Source organism: Lagopus leucura, unplaced genomic scaffold (genome assembly GCF_019238085.1).
Source record: "Lagopus leucura isolate 7727_CA_CO unplaced genomic scaffold, USGS_WTPT01 Super-Scaffold_100002, whole genome shotgun sequence".
In the NCBI taxonomy this organism is placed as follows: Eukaryota; Metazoa; Chordata; class Aves; order Galliformes; family Phasianidae; genus Lagopus; species Lagopus leucura.
This window is the reverse complement of record NW_024962263.1, coordinates 9,791,352-9,812,229: the sequence shown is the minus strand read 5'-3', so window position 1 is coordinate 9,812,229 and position 20,878 is coordinate 9,791,352. Positions and strand designations below refer to the sequence as shown.

Below are 20,878 nucleotides of genomic sequence, written 5' to 3'. Positions count from 1 at the left end.
GAAGGTGATGAAGCAAGCAGAGCCCACTTTGCACTGCAGCTCCTTGCTTGCCTGTAAGAGATCGTTCTTTTGCACCATTGTCTCAAAGCTTGCTGAGAAACTCTGATGGGCAACTCCTGGTCAAGGGCTGAGGATTGCCTTGTCTAAAGGACACAGGTGGACACAAGTCCAGGCAAGTCCTGCTCAAAGTAGACAAAATGTTTTGACTGAAGATTTGCAGGTCAGGGGCAATGAGAGAGTGAGATAAGTAGCAGTTTAATAGCTGGAAGCAGTCTTTTGTGTGGGCTTATCTTCTGGGAGACAGTCATCTCAGGGGGTACTCACAACCCAATTCTTACCCAAGCACCCAGGAATGCCATGTTGTTAGAAGAAGAAAGGTAAAAAAGGGACCCACAACCAAGAAGGTAGGTGTCTGACATCAGATGCTTCACGATGTGATGTCTGCCTGCTGACAGGCCTGCCTGCTGACTGACCCTCCTGCGCCTGCTACCTGAGACCTGCCTCTTCCTCCTGGACTTGTAGTCACTGGACCTGCTTGCTGCCCAAGGCCACTCTGCTGCTGCTCTCCCCCTGTGCTTTTGCCTTGGACGTTCGGAATGGTGTGCCTTGTGATGCTGCTGGGTCTTGGTGGTGACTATCTGCACTTTACATGATTCCTGCTTCTTTCCTATCTTTCCTGTCGCCAGCTTTCCCTTTCTCACCACTCTAATTCATAATAGTTGCCATCCACCCACTCCCCATCTCTCTGAGCAACTAGGATTTGTAATAAACTGGTCAGACAAACACTTGAAGCATTGTCTTAATCTCACTGTCAGAGCGAGACACTGCCAAGCCTACGAGCAGAAGCTGCACAAAGAGCTGCAGCACCCCTCCTTGCTGCTGATCCCCCAGCCTGCTGTGCTGCAGCTGGACAGCCCGCCCCCAGCCCATGCCACCAAAGGCCTGCTTCATCCCTTTTGACAGGAACACGGGGGAGACCTGCACAGGAGAGTGCTTTTCCAAAACTCACAAAATACTCATAGAAGGCTGTATGTTAAATATTGAATGGATTAGTCACGTAGAAGCATGGCAGTACACAAGGGACACAAGGAATTGCATACATGCCCTGACATACAAGGGATGGGAACAAATGTAGCTGGATTCAGGTTAGGCTTCCATACCCAGGCCATAAGTGTTGTCAGGCTTATCCCCATCAGCCTTTAAGGACCTAACATATGTCCATCAATAACATGTCACAACTTATCCCCACACATATAGCTAAGCTCAGAGACCAGCAGGTTTCTCTCACCTTCTTGGTGCACTGGCCTCTCTCCCCAGGAAAATGCTGGCAACCCTACAAAGTACTTCTGAATTTTTGGGCTCTAAAGAATAGACACTGCTGGAGACTGAAATACGCCCCGCTGGTAAAGATGGGCAAAAGCATCCCAACACCATTTCATAGCATACAGGAAGCATTTATCCCACATAAAAGTGAATTGCTATTTGCATGTCAGAAAATGGCTGTAGGAAACAGGAAAACATAAATTATTCAGAACAGCGAATAAACAAAAAAGGAATTTTCCCAATTTTTGAAAAGAAATAGGTTATCTGCAAGCAATGAGTCCATTATTTTCCACTTATAAAGCAATTGCTAAATTTTCCACTATATGAAGCGTATGTACCAAATCTGACACACTGGGTTGATTACTGCAAGAATGAGCAAAACAGGGAGCTTTTACAAGGAGCCTTGACTTCTAACAGACGCCAATTCAACCTATAGAGGATATCCAAGTATGCCTTTGAAATTACCACACAAACACACACAAAAAAGGGGGGGGTGGGGGAGGAGGAGAGAAAAAGTAGTCTTTCACAATTATTTTTCAAGAGAAGAGAGGCTTTTTAAACAGTGATCTCAAGATGAGGGCTTTGCTCTTGCACATTAATACAACATTAGCACATGAGTTCAAGGCAATTATCTTGGTGCTTGTGACCAAATACAGCCTAAGACACCATTGAAAAGAAGCCCATAAATCTCACTGCTAAATTATTTATATTGTTGTTGCAGCCAGACATACCCCATGGGCAGAGATGAGTGCTGCCACGTTATTTGCACACTGGGATTGTAAACATGGGTCAGTGTCTCTGCCCTTCTGCCCACTCCTCTAGTTTGTCCCCACATGAGCCAGGACAAATAGCCCAACCCACACTGCAGATTTGCTTCCTGCACCAAAAAGGGTTCACAGCTAGGCCACAGTCCCACCTTCTTTGGGAAGCATTAAGAGTCTCTCTGCTCCTGAATCAGAGCAAGGTCACTGTACATTTAGCTCATTTTTTCCTTATTTTGGCAGTTCTATTGAGGGGAAAAATAGTGAGCGTAGATAATGAAAACAGTGTTTTGTGTGGACACTTAGCTCAGTATTAGTTTTTTTTGTGAGCTCAGTATTAGTTTGACGGAGGGATGAAATAGCAGACTGTTGATGGTGGAGTTTTCTGCTTCGTCATCTATTTTTCTTCAGATGGCAAACAGCAAAGTGCTCATGAATGGATAGTGACAAGTAGTTTCCTGTGGTCTTAAAACAAACCATCAATTGCAGAAAGTGTTTTCAGTTTTCAAGGCTAAAAAACATTCAGTACCATTCAACTAGTTGCATGTTTTTCAAATGATGAGAAATCCGAGTGAAAAACATACGCAAAAGAGAAGAGAGAAACTGTTGTGTTTTTTCCAGAGTGTTTCAAAATAGCTTTCAGGTGAGGGCAGGATACACAGTGTCCCTGCAAAACAAATGGCTCTCTGAAAAGCTACAACCTGATCTTCATTTGACAAGATCAACTTTGTTCATGATTTAACAAGTGCTCAGGCCCTATAAAGACTACATATGTATTATATGCATATATATATAAAATATATGGGTTGTTTAGTTAATTTTTTTGCATAAAAATTAAAATGCAGTGGGAAAAGGACAAAGCTGTATTTTTAATAGCTATGACCAAAAAGGTTGTTTCTCGTTACTTTTTCTGCCCATTTCAGCCCTCATGGACAGGCAGGCCAAGAAAGAGCAGACTTCAAACCAGTTGCAAAACATTCACTTATGAATGGCAGGAACAACTTTTGCTTCTAGTGTGTCAGGGAGCCCCATGCTCCTAAGCCAACTCATTTTTTGTCCATTTGTGTCTAGCTTGAAATGATCCCTAGTGAGAAAACACAAACCACATTGGCAAATCACACAGATCACACAAAAAGGGAAACCAGTTGCAACTCTAGAAACAAGAAACAGCAGCAAACTAAAGGTGTGGAACAAAACAGAGCATTGGACCTTATGGGCTATTTATACCATCGAAAACAAATAAATTATCTTAGATCTCCTTGCTGGAAATGTATCAGTACAAAATGTATATAGCTTCTGTATATAAAGTGATGACAAAATTATGTTTCTGAGCTGTGGACAGAAACTGCCCAGATTAAGTAAGCATCTACTCCTTCTTATGCAATAGACATGATTGTTTGGAAAAACTGGCTCAAAAAGGCACCAAATGCACCCAAGCAAGGAGTGGAATTACAAACACTACAGAGAACAAGATCTTGGTTTTCTTTCTTCAGCAGTTTGTAGTATGTTATACAGCTGGTCTGAGAGCCTTCTGCAGTAGGGGGTTTTACCATTCAGATAAAAAAAAAGTCACAGCATGAGTATTTTTGTGTATACATCCTGTAGCTCAGTGTAAGAGTTGTCCATTAGCCACGAGCCAATATGAGACTCAGATTTTTTCAAAGTACCCTCTCATCCTCCCATCCTATAGAGCTATATCAGGGACTCACTTACTCTTTGCACACACATGTGTGGTATCTACAGAAACAGTAGAAACATCTGTAATGCTATGGCTTTCTGCAAAAGGAGAGCTCTCTCCAGACATCCGGGTTCTCATAATGACTGAGGTGATTGCTTGTGCCATTGTGCACCCACTGCATGCTAAAACGATCCCCCTTGATCCCAGTTGCGTGCTTTTGCCATGAGCAATGAAGTAAGGCCTGTCAAGCCGTTTCAGATTCAGATCGTTCTCATTATTCATCCCAGCGGATATTGTTTCAGTCAGATAGGCCAGTGGTTTCACAGGAACTGCATGGGTATCTCGCTATAATATAACCACAGCTCTAGCCACAAAGAAAATACTTCCACCCATATTTAATGCAAGCAATATCTTCATGCAGAAGAAAGGATAGCGGAGATCCCTTTGTGAGTATCCTGCAGCAGGCTAACTACAACAGTACCAACTCACTTCATTCCAGATTGTTCATACTTGTCATTCCTCAGAGCTGAGACTTACCTGTACAAATTTTATAGCCTTACTCAGGGATGGTTTACCAAAGTCAGAGAAGAAATACAAGGACCCCCATTAGCATGACCTAGCTACAACTTGGGTCAAATACAAGGAAATTTTTTCTCCTTCTATCTATTTTTTTTTCCACCTGTCTTCCCTTTTCAGCCATAAATTATGTACTTAATTATCCAAATGTCAGGCTGTGCTTGCAAATAACTTGGAAGGTCAGATCAGAGTAAGTTAGGCCTTTAAAAGCCAGTTTCAGGGACCAGCCTTTTCCACAACAGACATACAAGTACATTATGGTTAGAACTCATTGCCACTTTTTACAAGTTTCTTCTAGAATAGTTAAAACAAGGAATGAACAGCTCTTCCCCAGTTAGGGAGTCTGTGATGGCAGGTCCCATGCTATGCACTTGCAGGAAGGCAAGTTTTCAGTTCCAATTTAAATATATTAAGTCATCAATGTCAGATTCTATAATTATAGAGAAGCATTCAGACTCCATAAGACAAAGTTCCATTTACATACAGGACAATCTCAACCCACAATAAACTCAACAGTATGAGATGGAGGATACAAATGGGCCCAGTTTTATTCCAGTGAACCATTAGCCATAGTAGGATATTACTGCAAGACAGTCACATTGGAATGCAAAAGGCTTCATGGAGGGACTGTGGACCAAACAATCGTTGCTGTAAGCAGAGATGCTCTGAATGGGCCTGGAGCATCTCCTATACAAGGAAAGGTTGAGTAACCTGGGTCTATTCAGCTGGGGAAAAGAAGACTAAGAAAGGGATCTGATAAATGCTAAGAAATATCTAAAGAGAGGTGTGGGGCAAATATATGAGGCCAGGCTCTTCTCGATGGTGCATAGTGATAGGACAAGGAGTCATGGCCTAAAACTTGAACATAGGAACTTCCACACTAATATGTGGAAGAATTTCTTTACTTTAAGGGAGACAGAGCAATGGAACAAGCTGCCCAGAGAGGCTGCCACGTCTCCTTCTATGGAGATATTCAAGACTCATCTGAATGCCTACCTGTGTGACCTATTATAGGGTATTTGCTTTGGCAAGGGGATTGGACCTGATGATCTCTTGAGGTGTTTTTCAAAAGACATTAACCAACAACAGGCAACACACAGGTATCTTGACTTTTTCTCCTGTTTGCACAATGGGCATAGAAGCAATTCAGAGGGAAACTACTGGCCAGATGCACTGGTTTTGGCAGTGAACAGTCAGCTTTGAAGTAAGCCTGGGGAAATCAGGACTGCTCTGTACTGCCCCAGCACAGCTGAGCAGGGGTAAAGATCAGGGTTTGTCCCCAGGTCTTCTGCACACAAGGGCTACACATTTGTTTGCCAGTCATATCAGACTTAAGCAAACACCCAAAGCCCATCACATAATAACACACAGGCTAAAACATGCTTCCAAACCCAAGTGCCCAAATGCTGGCTGACCTAGCATCTCTGTGCTCCTCAAGTAACCATTCTCCATATGTCATCACACAAAGGTGTATAGTTTTGGTATCCCACTCAGGAACCATGTTGAGCCTAATTTCCCTCTACTATCAGCTCCTCTGACCCCACCAAGAAACTGGAAATGTTGTGAGGTCTCAGCAAGTCTAAGTTGAACGTCCAGTTTCCAAGAAGGTTTAAAGGACCATATGATTGACTAAAGGGATTTCCTTCTGACTAAAGGTAAGAATGGAATGTTTCCACTGAGGAATAGGCACAACTTCCTAGCATTTCACATGTAAATACAACATAGTTGCCTCCTTTGACTCTACAAATCTCAAAGCTCACTACATCTTAAATAGTAGCCCATGAGAAAAACCTCAGACTCCAAAAGATGGCGTAGAAACATTACAGCCCTCATCCCTTATAGCATTAGTTTGTTTAAACTTGAGGAGATGGAAGAGAAAACAAAGGATACACATCAAAAGATGCCTGGTTACGTCACCTCAGCAGTTCCGTGAGTGTGTTTCCTTGTACTTTTTTCTTCCACGTTTTTTTAACATGTCTAGGGATCTCAAACAAGCCAGTGTCCTTTACTCTCTCACGCACAAAAGAAGCTGCAAAACATGTCACATAAGTTACATCTTTGAAGAGCCAGACATGAAAAAAGATTCTGCTGCTTCATTAAACATAAATTACACAGCATAAACACTGAGCTTTCCCTAGAGCTGGAACCTTGTTTTCCTTTATCCAAACATGCAAGCATCACTTGGATTGGTTTTGTGCACCCTGTCATTCATCTTCTGGGTCAAATAAAATTTATCTTTATAGTCTTTATATGTGCATTAGGAGGAAAGGAAACAGATGACTGCAAAAGACATATGCAAAATTTTGTCAAGGCCTGAACTACAGATTATTTTTTCTTTTTTTGTCGCTTCTCACTTCCCTCCCCTCCATAACTCCTGTTTGTGTTTGACTGGGTCACACGTCAGAAAAGCAGACCTGAGGTCTTACACCTCACATCTGTGTGCAAGTGACCTCCTTCTCACAGAGGGTGAATACAACCTTTCCCCAAACATAGGCAGAGATGAAGATGTTCACTGTCTGTAAGAACATTGCTTTTCCACAGTTATACTGAACACAGGTGCTCATTTTTGGAAGTTTTACCAAAGGGCCTTCATTTCACCTCCCAGCCTTGCCAATAAAGTGGATACAAAGAAGAGTTGATTCAGGAAAGAGTGCAACAGTGAGGGGGAAATAAAAGCGGAATTTATCACATCCTTCTTCACTTTTTAATTAGGGGAAATATTGAAGAAAGACACAGAAAGCAAAATCAATTTGCTGCCCTTCATTTGGATTCTTGTTCAGTGACAATTTGACTCCTAAGACCAAATTCTCTCTAGGGAAATAATTCCACTCACTTCCAGGCAATTGCTCCAATAGGTTAGTTGCTTAACTTTCTCAGGTCTGTGTGCTTCTCTGATTTGTTCTCTGCACCTGAAAATACCTTAAATTTCAAGGCATTTATGCATCAGCTCTCAAAGTGAAATACATTTTCTCTATACAACTCAGCCTTTCTTCATATCTGCAAGTCTGCAAGCAGACTAGAAATTATTTTAACTGTAAAATACCAAAGGGAAGAAATTTTGGAATATTCATCATTGTGATTAGAAGAAGAAAAAGCACATGAAACACTCTGATGGACATAAAGTCTACATGATAGGGAAAAAAAAAAGACCTTTTATTAGTCCCATACCTAATAAATGCAGGTTCCCCACTTCCCATCTGGAAGAAGGACGTATTGCTGGATATATTGCGCACCAGCACAATTATTTAATCACTTTAAATTCAAATTCTGCTATAAAAATTGTCATTTACTTCTGCTACCTTTTCTTTTCCAGTGCTTTAACCTTATTTGGAACTTATAATCAAAATAAATGTTGAGGAACCTGACTGTGAGTTTAGTTGAATCTAAGCCCCTTGGAATTTATGTTCTGCTTCTCATTTCCAGCCCTCATATTTCTTTGTAAGTTATCCCACTGGGAAGTAACCAGAAAATCATTTCCTTTTTTTTTTCTGAGGATCTTAAAAGTCACATAAGAAAGATGAAATGACCATCAATACTTCCCAGGGGAAAGACTGGAAATAGAGGAGATTCATGAGTAGTTCTTAATGCATTAGTGTCTCCCACACATTCTAAACCCACATGAAAATCAGAACCCACATGGTAAAAGCCCTTATGATCTTCTGCACCACTTAAAAATTTAAACAGTTCTCTAATGGAAAAAGATAACCTATGAAAGGCAGCAGTGCCCATCCACCAACATAATGTTCACGCTGCTCAGACTGCAGGGGCTCTCTATTTTACTGCTAAGTTTCTTCCTGCTTTTTTCCTTTTGTGTGTAGCACCAACCAAGATGGAACTCTAACAAAGGTGCTGTTTCACAGGAGGGATCTCCACTTCATTTTCCTGTGTGGATTTGCTTCTTTGCTTGCTTGTACTGAGGGAATTCAGAGACACCTGGATATAACAGCTAGGCAATGGGATGAAATGCTGATAGCAGGGCAAGATTACTGTGATCTTATCCACTAGTGGTATCTTTCACATCTGTGCAGACCTCTACCATTTGAATTAGTAAATGCAGCTTTCCTCTTCCATTGTTGGTAGTTCTTTTCATGTTTTCTCTAAATAATGTTACCTCAAAGCTAAGCATGAAGCAATCATTATCAAAAATCTCCAAGTCTGGGAGACAAAGTGATTTTTTTCTGAATGATAGCTTAAGGGCCAAATGCACATTTCTGCTTTCCTGCAGAAATCCCCTGAAGGCATACTTCCATCCACACCAAGCAGATACACCACTGCAAGAGAGCAATTACTGTTAGAGCATCCCTCATCCTGGTGAAATACAGCTTAAGAGACAGCAAGAACATCTGTCTTGCCCAAGCCTTCAGTAAAGTGTTTCTGTGCGAGCACATCTACTTTTCACTCCTGAGAGTTCATGTGTGGTGAGTTACTATGGCTCAAGTGATGAGTGACTCAGCCCCCATGGAGAAACAGCATGGGTCAGCTGAGTCCATCCAACATCTCACTGCCACTGCTGTATCCTACACCCCCCGTACCACTCTTGTATGTGTGCTCTTGCTTACATTGCACCAGCTCCACTGCTTGTTGGGAGCTTCTAAGAATTGATACAAACCAGTAATTCAGCAGCAGATTATCTCTGAAAATGAAATTGAATTTTCTGCCAGGATAGGACCAAGGTTCATACAGTAAAAAGTTTTAGAAGCCACAAAGCCAGCACAAGACTGCCCAGTTGAGAGCAAAGGAAGGGGTAGGGAGGACAAGCTGCAGGGGAATCACTCCCCTTTGGCACCTGTAACACTCAGATACAATGCACAGCTTCTGGAATCATGGATATGGTGCTTCTTGTCACTACAAATGCATCAAGTGGAGTGGCGAGGCAGGAGGGGTGAAAACTCATAGGAGTAAGTCCTGGGAGAAATAAGAAAAACGTGGATGAAATTGTCCAAAAACATTTTTCTGGAGGAAAATTGCAGTATGAGTACTTCAGTAGAGAAGATACTTTACTCTTTTTAGCAGTTCTTTAACATCAATCATTAACAAACATTCAGCATGAAGGATATCCATGTTAATGAGTTAGTGCCTTGGTTCTTCCACTGAAAGGCTAAGCGCTTAAATCCAACATTTAGAAGCTGGATAGCAAGTCATTAAACAATAACTGGGAAAACTCAAAGCCTCTCTAGGAACGAATGGGAAGGAGAAAGGGAAAGAGGGGAGGTAAAGGGGAAGGAACAGAAAAGTATAAAGCACAAGAACAGTACACAGTTTTCATTTCTTCTCATTCGTTACAAGTTGCTTTTGAAGTCAATACATTACATTTTAAAAGCCTCTAACAACAGCGCTTTGCACTTTTAATAAAGAGTTTTTTGAAGCTGTTAACTTCCACACAACTACAGTCTTCCTGAATGGGAGAGACATGGAATGGCTGTTCTGGCAGCAATCACTGCTCTCACAGCCAGCCATCCCTCCTGTAAGCACACATAGCTGGGTGCTTACCACAGAGCAGTGTCCTCGCCATAGGACTGTTCCTTTTGCCAGGGAGATTAATGAGGCACTGACAACCAACAGCTACTTCCACCACATCAGTAAAGCCCTCAAGTAAGCCCCTTAGCTGGGAAGCAGACCCATAAGAGTAGAAATTGCGTTGTCCAAGAGTGAACACCTACATGAAATCACAAAAAAGCCAGCATGGTAGCAGCTCAGAGTTAGAGAAACAGGTAGCCAGCAGTTTCCCTATGAAAAAAAAATAAAAAAAAACAACAACGGACCTCATAGGCTTATATCACTAAAGGGCCTCCTTCCCTCATGGACCAAAGATGTGTTCTGCAACATTGCACCAAACGCCCAGACTGGCCTGTAGGTATCTATTATTTACTGCAATCTCAGGAGGTCCACGCTAAAAGCAACACAGGGAAGCGTGCTATGTTTTATCCACCGCATGACCTAGTTTTCGGTAGCTCTGTCGAGCACTTCTGTCACTACTGACAGGGCTGAATAATGTTCAGTGAAGTAGGTGAAGAGTTACGTGAAACTAGCTTCCAGAGGAAATTCATTTCCGCAGAGAGGCTCTGGCTACTTGAACTATGTTTTAAAAAGCTGTGTTTTATTGCGGTCTAAGTTAATGAAGAAAGGTAACTGACAGGCTGCTGTGCCATCTGCCACCTCTCTTCCAGTAGCAGCAGAACAGGAGCAATTCACTGAGTTCAGCTTCTATTTGCATTCATCTTACTTTTTCTTTACCACTCTATTGACACAATAAATAATGAAACCTACTTTTAATATAATGCTGTACGTACGGCATCTCTTCCATGACGAATCTCGAGCAGAACTGATTGCAAGTGCTGCACACTCAAGTCTTCTGTCTAGGAACCTCTTGTGGAATAATATCTGTTTAGCTCCCCACCTCATGCCTTAGGAGCACCTGGTTTAAAAAAAAAATAAATTCTGTTCTTATTCTGTCAGATTTACCACAGTGGAGATCCCTCCAGGTCTCCGTATCTTATCAGCATTGTGCTTGATTTAGTCTTTGTATGATGGCAGATTCTTGGGGCCCTCAGCCAACATCCTGTTCCAAATAGTAGGATAAAGAGAGTATTAGGTCCATCAGTCAGAAGAATGAATTTTCCATGAATTGCTTAATACAGTGTGTCTACACTGCAAAATTTACTCTAAAATTAAGGATAAACTTGTCTGTGTAACTTGTAATATACAGCACATACCACAGTGACACCCCTGTGCTTACTGCTTCAAACAACACTTATCACAAACATCTCAGTACAGTATCTGTTGGGTCTCAATTTTTTCAGAAGCATGGCTTTCTTCATTTCAAAGAAATGTAGGAACACATGGGAAAAATGCAAAAGAGACTTTTATTGTGAAAAGGCTGATATTCCACACTGTTAATCTTAGCACAAAAATCAGGCACATTTCTCTCTGCTAAGGATTTTTTTGCATGAATATTGCTGGAAAACACACTTTGATGTGATCAGATGCTTCATAGTAGTTCTCCACCAACTATATCAGGAAATAGCAAACGGGTTGAAGTAAAGACTTCACACGACGGAATTTCCTTGTGGTATTTTCTACTGTTATTTTGAAGGAAAATGATGAAAAACAAGGAAAACTGAAGAAGCTTTAGTTTACATGTGTTTGAGGCTCCATGTGCTTGCAAAGTATAAGGTAAAAGCATGTGCAAACTATAAAAAGAATTTTAAAAAGCAGTGCTCAAAGACACCAGAAACTGAATGAGTATGAGTACATGCCTTAGACTAAACACAGTCACAGGCAAGGAGATGTCTCATGATTTAGCTGCCCTTAGAAATGCAGGTACAAGACTAATTCCCTCTCCATCTTTACCTCTGTCTCATAGTATTCTACAACTTTGTCTAAACATTATGAGAATGCCCTACATTCTTTGCCAGCTGAAGAGCGCCTCAGTGGCCTAAAAGCAGCATTTCCTACAATAAAACCCAAATCCACAGCAGTTTTCCTTAGCATTTCTAGATGTATTCTGATAGTATTAAACATCTACACCATATACAAATATATACATAAAAATATAGGTATAGTATATGTTAAATAAGTATGCAAGTAAATAAATATCATTTGACCTGTATTAAACTGAGCCATGTCTGATTTATTGCAGTGCATACCTAGCTTTTCAACAGTGTTTGCCAGCCACTGGCATTCAAAATTAATGTATCATTTCCTCATCAGACTGCTTTAGAAATAAAACTGTTTTCTTCCTTTTCTTTTTTTAAACAATTGTGAATTCCAAGGAAATTTGTCTTCAATTTTTTTTATGTTGATGAGTTTTAGTTCTCAAATACTTCTTTGTAGTCACCAGCATTAGAATGTTGCTTTTTAAAAGCAGGTGTGTGTGACATGACACAGTATGGCTCCAGAAATCAAGGATCAATCAGTCACAATAAATGTATGAAGTTTAGTAGCTTTGTTATGTTTATATATTTGTTTATATTCATGAGTTTTGTGGACAATCCAGAGCAAAATGTCAGGACCAGATGTATAGTTACATCTACTAAACAAGCTCAGAAATGCCTGTTCAGACCCCTGCACAGCTCCTGGTTCATCTGCTGTGGCTAGAAGTATTTCTCTAAATGATAGCCAAAATTTCCACGGAGTCATAGAATGGCTTGGGTTGGAAGGGTCCTTAAGGACCATCTAGTTCCAACTTCCCTGTTGCCACCTGCTAAATTAGGCTGCCCAGGTCCCCATCCAACCTGGCCTTTGGAGCTTCCAGTTTTGATCATCTCCTTTAAGCTGGTACTAGAATCACAAGGGCCTAAGCTTTGATATCCCACAAAATATACCAAACATACAAGTAATAAAATTCTACAACGTACAATTTATCTTCAGATCTTAGAAAACCTCAGAACACTGTTCTAAGAATATACCCACACCAAATGATTTGAGAGGATGTGCCATTCTACAGCTGCAATGGGAACCAGGCTGTATTCCTGCTGCTTGCCTTGTAATCTACAGAACTGTGGCAAGACAGCTTGCAAGATGCAAAGCAATCACCACCAGGGAGTGTAATCAGGTGGGTGCCAAGACAAAAATACTGAAGTAGTAGCCCAAAGCAGAGGAGTGAATGAAAATTCTGCTGCTACAACGGATAGGGGTTGTGTCTGCCACGATGAGCTGAAAGCCCACTGTCAGCAGGCATGTGTAATGGTCAGCAGAAATCAGCATACGTCCTGAAAAATAAATTTCCTCTGGTAACTAAACCTAAGGAAAGCGCTTGCACTTTCTGTGTCTGTGTGCTGATTTGCATCATCTTACCTGCATTCCTGTACCACGCTGATCTGCACAGCAGGGGCAGGTCACACAGACAAAATCCCTGACATCTTTCCTCTCCTTACAGAAGTCAGTATTCTATGCAGAGCCGTGACAGCTGCTGGGCCCCTGTACCAGCCTGGTGCAAAGGGACCTCAGTGGGGAGTGGAGAGGGAGCTGAATGCGCAGTTGGTGCCTTTTTGGCTTCTCTGCGGCAAGGTGCCAAGTTCAATCAATTTTATGCAGGGTCTCCCCACTCCTTTATGTCAACAGCTGGTAAGAAGGCACCATGAATTTGTATGAACAATCAGAAAGTTAAAAGGCAGATTGTCCTCTCCCTATGCAAGTAGAAGAGCCCTGCATTTGATCTGGATGCTCTCCAGCTAGCAGCTGCAGCCTGTCCCCTCCGATTCAGGCTGCTCAGAGCCCTTCCCAGGGCTCAAACATTTTATTTGCATTTGCTTTGCTTACCACATGTAATGGGACATACTGCTGAACACAGTCAGCAAGGCTATGCGTGACATGCCACTTCAGTGATCTCCCTTTTTGCAGCTCACTCCTCCAATAATAAAAATACTATGAAAATCTATAGTAGTGCAGGTCATCTTTCAAGTCACAGTTCTTGCTAAACGACGAAAAGTGAGTGAAGAAAAGGGCAACTTTCCTGCTCCTGCAAGCCAGCTGCGTAGCAAAATCTCCATGTACTACACACCAGCCTCTGACTGCTCATTGCCTTCCCCACTCAGGACCTCATCCCCAAACACCTCTGGGTCACAGAATCACAGAATATCCTGAGTTGGAAGGGACTCACAATGACCATCCAGTACAACTCCTGGCTCCACATAAAACTACCCAAAATCCAAACTCTATGACAGTATTCCCAAGTGCTTCTTGAACTGCGGTAGCTTGGGGCCATGACCCTGACCTGGGAAGTGTGTTCCAGGGGCCTGATGCACTCTAGGATATGTTTGGCCATTTGGGCTGCCAGGGTCACGTTCAACTTGCTGTCAGCTAGAACCCTCAGATTCCTTGTGTAGGGCTGTTTTCAGCCTCTCATCCCCTAGCCTATACTTATAACCAGGGTTGCTCTGTCCCAGTGGCAAATCCAGTGCATGCTCTTGTTCAGCTTCATGCGGTTGGTGATTATCTCACATTCCATTTGTGTATGGTTTTCTTCAAGGCCTCTCAAAGGAGTCAACAGCTTCTCCCAATTTAGTATCATATGCAAGCTTCTAATTTTGTACCCCAAATCATTTATGAAAACATTAAAGAGAACTGGCCAGAAAATGGAGCCCTGCAGAACCCCACTAGTGACTAGCTGCCAGCCTGACGTAACCCCAATTAATATAAGCCTTTGAGCCCAGCTCATCATCTAACTGTTCACCCACTGCATCTGTTCCCAAACCTCCATGTCCTTGCAAGCATGGAGAACCCCAGCCCTGCCACAGTTTTCACCTGGGGGACTGCCATTCCCTCCCAAAGCAGGCAGATGAGCCATACTTTGCTTCCACACTTAGAAGAAAGCTCCTGTACTATGCAGAACAGCTGTACTTCAATGCCCTACCATCCCCAGGAAGCCCAGAAACAGCTACATGGCCACCTCAGCATCAGATGCAATAAAAAAATAATTATGGGTCATGGCCCCTCTTTCTTTGCATATGCACATCTTCATCAGTTATATCGACAGCACCCACCAGGGGGGATGCAATACTGGACCTGTTGCTCACCAATGCAAATGAATTGATTGGTGACATTAGCACTGGAGGTTGCCTAAGCTGTAGTGACCATGCTATGGTTGACTTCAGGCAAAGAGTAAAATTAGGGCGCTAAATTCCAGGAAAGCTAAATTCCAGCTCTTCAGGGAGTTAGTCAACAAAACACCCTGGGAAACTGCCCTCAGGACAAGAGTGCTGAGCTGGCAGATTTCAGGTGTAGCAAGTCAGAAAAGGAAGGCAAGAGACTGATGTGGCTGAACTAGGACCTGCTGGTCAAACTGAAGAGCAAGAAGAAATAGGCAGTGAAAATTGGAGCAGATACTGTGGAAAGGCTATAAGGAAGCTGCTAGGCTGTGTAGGGATGGGGTCAGGAAAGTCAAGGCTCAGCTTGAATTAAGCTTGGCTAGGGATGCCAAGAACAAGAAAGGCTTCTATGGGTACCTCAACCAGAAAAGGAAAGTCTGGGAGAGTGTGCCCCACCGAATGAGTGACACAGGCAGGCTGGTAACAACAGGCAAGGAGAAGGCTGAGATACTTAACAACCTTTTTTGCCTCGATCTCAACAAGAGTACTGTGTCCAGATGTGGAGTCCTCAGTACAGGAGAGATGCAGACCTGTTGAAGTGCATCTAGAGGAGAGCCACAAAAATGATCTAAGGGATGAACACCTCCCCTGAGAGGACAGGCTGAGAGAGCTGGGGCTGTTCAGCCCGGAGAAGAGAAGGCTCTAGGGAGACTTTTCAAGGAGGGCTAGAAGAACGAAGGGGACAGAATCTTTAGCAGAGTCTGTTGTGATAGCACAAGGGGAAATAGTTTCAAACCAAAAAAGGGGAGATTTAAATTAGACATAAGGAGAAAGAAAGGTGGTCAGGCACTGGAACAGGCTGCCCAAGTATGTGGTGGAAACCCCATCCTCGGAGACATTCCTGGTCAGGCTGGATGGGGCTCTGAGCAACCTGATGTAGCTGTAGGTGTCCCTGCTCATAGCTGGACTAGATAGCCATTAAGGGCCCCTTCCAACTCATACAATTCTATGATTCTACGATCTTTTCATTTCCCTACAGCTCAGAAATCATCCCATCACTTTGCAACCTAATGGAGAAACTGTGTGAGAGCACAGGTGTCATTTATCTCCTCATACCATCTGCTTGTTAGAAAAGAATCAGAGCAAATGATATCTCCCGGGCCCAGGAACCCGAGTCTGGTGAACAAACAAGGAAAGGTGCTTCCCAAAGGGCCCTTTGCTTGTAACATGTAAAGGATGTGTTAGAAAATCAGCATAAGCAAAATAATCTTTTTTTTTTTTTCCAGAATAGTTCTTCACAAATTAAGATACACTTTCAGAAGTACTATTGTGGCTTAATATTGCTAAATATAATTTTGCTGGAGGCCAGGCATCCTGGTTTTTTAAAGAGATTTTTATGGACAGTTTGTCTTAATATAATCTCCACAAACTTTTATAGGAGCATTTTATTTAAAGCAGTCTGTGATCTGTATAAACATTACCATGGTATTAGGCTAACCAAGCTCTGAGTTGAACTCCAAGTCGTGTGGGAGCTTTATTTGGGATATTAAAGTAGCACAGTTCAATATATGATTTTATTTGCAGTAGACTGCTGGGAATTAGAGATTAGTCATATGGGGATTTTAACAGTTGTGAAGTTACGAGAGGCTGACTCAGTGGTTTTCATCTTGTAAAATGTCAGCCAACTGTCTAGTTACTTCAGATTATGAGATTAAGTAGTTAAAGACTTAAATTCCCAGAGAAAGGCTGGAATTTGCAGGTGGGAGGGTGGAAGCAAAGCACAGAAGAAGGAGGAGAGAGGTAGAAGGGTACCTGCCAGCACTCCACAGTTCTCACAAGTGACTAGAAAAATGGCACCAGTTCCTCCAAATTTAATTTTCTCTCCATGACCCCGTGTCAGATTCATTCAGTTTAAAGCCGATTTCATATTATTAATTGTCAGCCTTGAAAACTCCACTTGGGATCCACAAATCAAGCTGTGTATCTTTATGCCTCCTAAATCACCAGTAATGAAGATGCTGCCCTTTGTAATTCACCTGTCAGTGCTTTGGAGATCCAAACCCAAATCCATCTCGTTCAGCCCTGCAATGCCTGCACATGCTCACTCTGGATCATTTCTGAAGAAGAGTTGTTTTAGTGTGGAGGAGGCTACACAGACATTCCCCAGGCCTCCTCATGTTTTTATTCCCTCTACAAGCAGACTCAGTTTGTTGTACACATACTGTTGGGATGCTCGGAGGATCTCTGAAAGATGAATCTCAAGGTAATGGGAAAAAAATCCTCTAAGTGAAGGATCAGATAGGATTACCCTGCTCTGTATGCTGACCATCTCAGAAGCAGAACAGGCAGAAGACGAAATCAGAAAAGGATGGGGACAACTTGCCTTTCATAAAGCAGGGAGTTTCAATATATCCTTCCTTCACTAGGTTTTATTTTGCATGCCTGGAATCCGGGCTTCTCTGACATTTAAATTCTTGGCCTTTTGCTACCAATAATTATCATTTGTTATTAGTAGAGAACACTTGTCCTATTAGAAGTCCATCCTTCTTCACATTCTAGACTTGCTATTGGTTTCATTTACACAATCATACGGTCTTCTTAAGCTTGTCCTTTTAGGAAAGTGATAGTGCTTTACATTAGAAAGTGTCACTTGCTAGATTCACATATGGCAATTGCATGGTGAGTTGAAAAAGAAGCAATCAAGGGCTGTGTGTGGGTGTTTCTGATTTGTGTCTGAGAGTTACTGCCTCACTGCCAGGTAGAAAGACAGAGCTAGAACCAACTCTTCAAGCAAAAATAACACTTGACTGTTAGCACATAACTAAGATCAGGGATCAGATTTATTATGTCAGTCATCTTTTTAGCCAACTACAAGCCCTGTGTATTGCAGCAGCCCATCTAATTTTCACTGTCTGCAGTCTAATTCCTGATAATTGTTGTCCCAGAATGACCATTCAGATGAGCAGAAATTATCTGATCCCAGAACCTTTGTATTTACTCTCCCAACCATGCATCAACTCCAAAACCCACATATCAATCATAAGCTTAAAACTTCATCTCACACCACTTCACTGGGAAATGCTGACTGCACAGGATTTTTGCTCAATGCATCCATCAAATTCTTGGGATGGTGCAGCCAGGAAGAAAAAATTCACCATGTAACCATCAAACGTCACAGCAAACTACCTGTAAAGAAAAGGCAGCTACATAGGACTTCAACAGGCACTGAGTGTAGTCCATTTTGTACTGAACCCAGAATCTCCTTCCAAAAACACCTCCTTAGCAAGTGGCTCGAAAGAGAACCTTACACAGGATGTTTAAACAGCTGCGCAACTGCAGCCTTAAATTCATTCCTATGATCTTCACTATCTGTCATTTTTTCCCTGCCCTTCCAAAGGTCTAAAATAACAACTGTAGTACATTAGACAAAGCAATCCTGATGTAACTTTCATCTCAGGAGTTCCCTGAGCACCTGACAGTGGGATGCAGGGAAGGTATGTCAGGATAGGGATAAGTCTCTGACACACCATGATAGTTCTCATTTTCCTACAAGCTTCCCAAAATTGGAACAGTTATGTTCCTCTTCCTCTGGGAGACTGACAAAATACAGCTCTGACAGTCATGTTTTACATCTTTCTCCCTTGCTCTTCAACATTTTAACTTAAGAATCTACAGTGTGTAAAGTACTACATTTGCCATCACAGCTGGAGTCATTTTAGTACATAGAATGGCAAAGGGGAATGATTTATTTTCACTTTGAGGACTCCTGTCTTTCACCCACTAAACTCCTTAATCATTGCTGAACTACCATCAAGGCAATTTTCTTAATCCATGCCATCTAATCTCATTCTGATGCCTTTTAAGTATTTGGTCTCACCCACATGCAGCAGCAATAATTTTCACTAGTTATCAATCACTGCAAGGAAGGTTCTTCCTTGAAGACCTGTAAATTTGCTTCCCAGTGAACTTCACTGGATATTCCTGGATTGTGGCTGCCCGTAGCAGTTCTTTACTTACTTTCTCCATGCTGTTCACACCAGACCTTTATGGTACCTCTCAAGTGTCCCTCCAGTTACTTTTCTTCCCCCAAAACTGAAGAATGTTACTTACTCTCCTGCCATAAAAACTACAGGATCTAACATATTTCTTGCCATTTTTCTGAGCATTTTCCAGTCTACTACTTTCTGGATTAGATGGTGTAATCAGAATTGCATAGATTTATATAGAGACAATGTTTGATCTCCATCTCTTTCCTGATTGTGTCTACTCTTTCATCATGAGGGACCAGAAACAACAGTTTATATACACGTAGAGGTGCATTTTCTGTACCCCAGTGGAAACAGTTTGTTTACTAAGGATCCAGGCTCAGATGAATGGGAAGATACCTCCAATAAAAAAAAGTAGAATGAAATAATCTGAGGCAGTCAGCATAGTATTTATCTGAAAAGAGAAGATAGAGAGATAATATAAAAGAAAAATGTATGCGAGCTCTTCTAGCACAGTGTTATGGAGGAGCAAAAAAAAAAAAAGAAATCATGCTTTGTTGTCAAGCTGTGGCTTGAAAAAAAAAAGTGTCACCGAGGAAACCACGCTAGAAATTTAAGGTATGTCTATGCTGCACAATGCTAATTTACCCGGCTGAGCTCTGTGCTAATGCAGCTACATTGCTTATAATACTTACAGCTAAGTAGTTTAGAGCTCTCTCTGAAATCTCTTCAACAAATTGCACTATGCAGTAGAGAAATACTTTTCTTTTTTCCAGTCTTCAGCAGCGCAGAACACCTTGAAAAGGCAAGTAACACCAATATCTCCTTTATACCATTGGAACAGCAGCTGTGGTGTCTTTACAGGCACAGTGTGTTGAACAAACTTTGCAGAAAGCCCCAGCTGGGGGACCAGCCTATGCAGCCTGATTCTGTATAGCTGAAGATGCCTGCTGATTTCAAGTAGGACTGATCGTGACAAAAGTACTCCCAGGCACAAAATTAAACCTGGTCATATGGGTCCTCTGCAGCAGTAAGGCCTAAAATTGGTAATTCCCCCATGCATAGAAAGCTATCTTTGTGATAAGCCCATGCAAGACATTACACTATGAGGGTGGCAGAGCTAGACACACAGGGGCGTCGTACCAAGGACTTAAGAGCACTGGACTGCATCTTAGAAAATAAATATAGCTGGAAATGGGAGAGGCCTAAATGAGTTAACTCTGGTCTAGACAGAAAGGTTACTTCACCCATAACAGCAACAGCAGTCTGTGCATAGAGGGTGGGTGATGAGGTCCCAAATCTTTCTCCAGAAAGGAGTCCCTCACAGCTACAACATCCTTTCTGCTCTTACCTGAAGCTCTTGGCCCCAAGCAAGCCATACATGTCTTGAACAGGCAGGCTGATGTGTGTCCACATTCACAAGGAATAGACAACCCTAGGTTGCTGAGCACCCTCTGAGAGTGTGCAGGGATGGTCAGAGATGAGGGGTGCTTTGAATGCCTTTAAGGAGCTCGTCACTGAAACAGGTATGGAGTAATCACACCTCCTGGACAGCAGCATGGCTATCTCCACAGGCCAGCCTGGAAAAAAACATGGTATTAGATTAACAGCTACCCATGACACCCAGAACTGACATGATGCTGATACATTTTTGGCCTGGTTTCCTGTCTGTCAGCTCCCTTTAGTGAAATTTCTCTCTAGCTAATTTTAACCAATTTTGAAAGAAGGGCTGAAGTCTCACAGATAATTATATTTTTATAAGTTTCAAGGATCTGGCAGCTGGAGAGAGAAGAAAGACCAAAATTAGAGCTTTCCATTAAGGAAAAGGCAGGCAAAACTCAGCTGCTATATATACACCAGCGAGCCTGAGACAGTCAATGAACCCGTACACATACAGCTGCAGACTGGCATCACAACTGTTCTTTCCTGTCCAATAGAGCTGTTAAGAAGGACACAGAGATGAACCAGCAGTTTTGCACTGGTGTATAGGTTGGGACACAAACTCACAGATGCCCAGGCTTAATA

General features: G+C 42.2%; 1 protein-coding gene across 1 annotated transcript in view; it reads right to left on the bottom strand.

Moving 5' to 3' along the window:
• F13A1 (coagulation factor XIII A chain) overlaps positions 1-20,291 on the bottom strand; it is a 131,717-nt gene extending 111,426 nt beyond the window's left edge. The window contains exons 1-3 of the mRNA XM_042870183.1: positions 20,205-20,291; positions 19,549-19,649; positions 10,606-10,753 (exon numbers count right to left, since the gene is read on the bottom strand). The gene's annotated coding sequence lies outside the window, so the exon portion shown is untranslated. The remainder of the gene's footprint in view (positions 1-10,605; positions 10,754-19,548; positions 19,650-20,204) is intronic.
• Positions 20,292-20,878: the final 587 nt, after the last annotated feature.